This window comes from Lactuca sativa, chromosome 4 (genome assembly GCF_002870075.4).
Source record: "Lactuca sativa cultivar Salinas chromosome 4, Lsat_Salinas_v11, whole genome shotgun sequence".
In the NCBI taxonomy this organism is placed as follows: Eukaryota; Viridiplantae; Streptophyta; class Magnoliopsida; order Asterales; family Asteraceae; genus Lactuca; species Lactuca sativa.
Genome location: NC_056626.2, coordinates 30,503,289 through 30,505,006, shown reverse-complemented (window position 1 = coordinate 30,505,006; position 1,718 = coordinate 30,503,289). Strand labels below are relative to the sequence as shown.

General features: G+C 28.1%; 1 long non-coding RNA gene across 1 annotated transcript in view; it reads right to left on the bottom strand.

Moving 5' to 3' along the window:
- The window catches only part of LOC111894463 (uncharacterized), a 931-nt gene extending 584 nt beyond the window's left edge, over window positions 1-347 (bottom strand). The window contains exons 1-2 of the long non-coding RNA XR_002851229.3: window positions 84-347; window position 1 (exon numbers count right to left, since the gene is read on the bottom strand). The exon at window position 1 is cut by the window's left edge and continues 66 nt beyond it. This is a non-coding gene — a long non-coding RNA (uncharacterized LOC111894463). The remainder of the gene's footprint in view (window positions 2-83) is intronic.
- Between the last annotated feature and the right edge of the window lie 1,371 nt (window positions 348-1,718).

Here is a 1,718-nt window from a genome sequence, read left to right as displayed (position 1 = left end):
CCTGAATAGAAAGAGTAAAAGAAAAAAATGATGATGAGGTTGTTTTAAGGCAAAAAAAGTACCCAAGGTTAGAATTGGCTCACTGATACAATTAAAACATGTGCCTCTCCAATCATAATCTTCAATGTTGAAGGAAGGAATGCGGTGGAGGGAAATCGACGTTAAGGTAGGTTGAAGAAACGACTTGAGCTTGCGGTGGAAGAGGAGAAAAAGGGGGGAAAATAGGAAGCGATAGTAGACGCCGACTCTTTAATCGCCGTCTTTAATTTGTGAAATAGACGGAAGCGGTGGTGAGATGATAGAGATAGTGATGAAGCAGTGATTGAGGTATTCGTTGCAGTTGTCTTAAAAAGCTTTATGGGGAAATGAACTATAAATATGGAGAAGATGACAGAGACGGAGAAGAAGCCACATGTTTGGCTTTTGTGGAGAACATGCATTGGCCTATATAGGCGGTGAGAGTGGAAGAAGACTTTTTCACGCGCTAAAAAATTTGCCTGCGTGAACAACACGATCAAAGTTATAGACAAAAACGTTTTTGTATATAATAATGATATATATATATATATATATATATATATATATATATATATATATATATATATATATATATATATATATATATATATATATATATATAGAGGTTCAGGTTCATTTGCGATCATTCTAATTTTGTGAGACCGTGAGACCAGATCTAAAAATAATTTTAAAATGCAAAATAAATTGAAAAATCCAAAAATTCTTTTTTTAAATATTATTTTCGGAACTTGAATTAACTAAAAAAAATTTAAAAAAAAATTCCATTTTTTTTGAAAAATACGTGAAATATTCTAATAGAATATTACACTGACATATTCTAAAAAATAATTTTAAAATGCAGAATAAATGGAAAAATCTAAAAATTCTTTTTATAAATATTATTTTCAGAACTTGAATTAACTAAAAAAAATAAAAATAAATTCCATTTTGTTTTGAAAAATACGTGAAATATTCTAATAGAATATTACACTGTACATATTCTAAAAAATAATTTTAAAATGCAAAATAAATGGAAAAATCCAAAAATTCTTTTTTTAAATATTATTTTCGGAACTTGAATTAACTAAAAAAATAAAAAAACTAAAAAAATGCGTCTCACGGTCTTACAAAATTAGGCCGTCTCACACGAACCTAACTCTATATATATATATATATATATATATATATATATATATATATATATATATATATATATATATATATGAATTCTAATTGCTTTTGTCATTTTAAATTTAATCTTGAAACCTAAATTTCTTGAAACTTAATTTTTAACAGTAGGATGAAAGCATACGGGTTCTTCAGAAGAAAGCAGTTCATTAGAGTCTGATGAAGAACAAAAGAAGGTATAATCTTTTATTATGTGTACATTTTTATATATAGACTGCTTTGCTCAAAATATGGTATCTTCATCAACATATAAAGAAAGTAGTCAAATATCCATGTGACGGTTAATTTTCTTATGGCAGACAGGGGTCAAGATGATGGCAAATGTCAACATGATCTTTATGAACAACCTAATTGTGAAGTGTCAAGTATGATCAAATCCATAATAATTTTTTATTCAATAATGGTATGTTAGCCTCCCTTACACTTTCACGTTTATATAATTTTTGTGGTGTTTGTTGATCATGGAGTTGGTGCCATCGACGTCCGTTTGAAGTTCTAGAAGAAGAGTAACA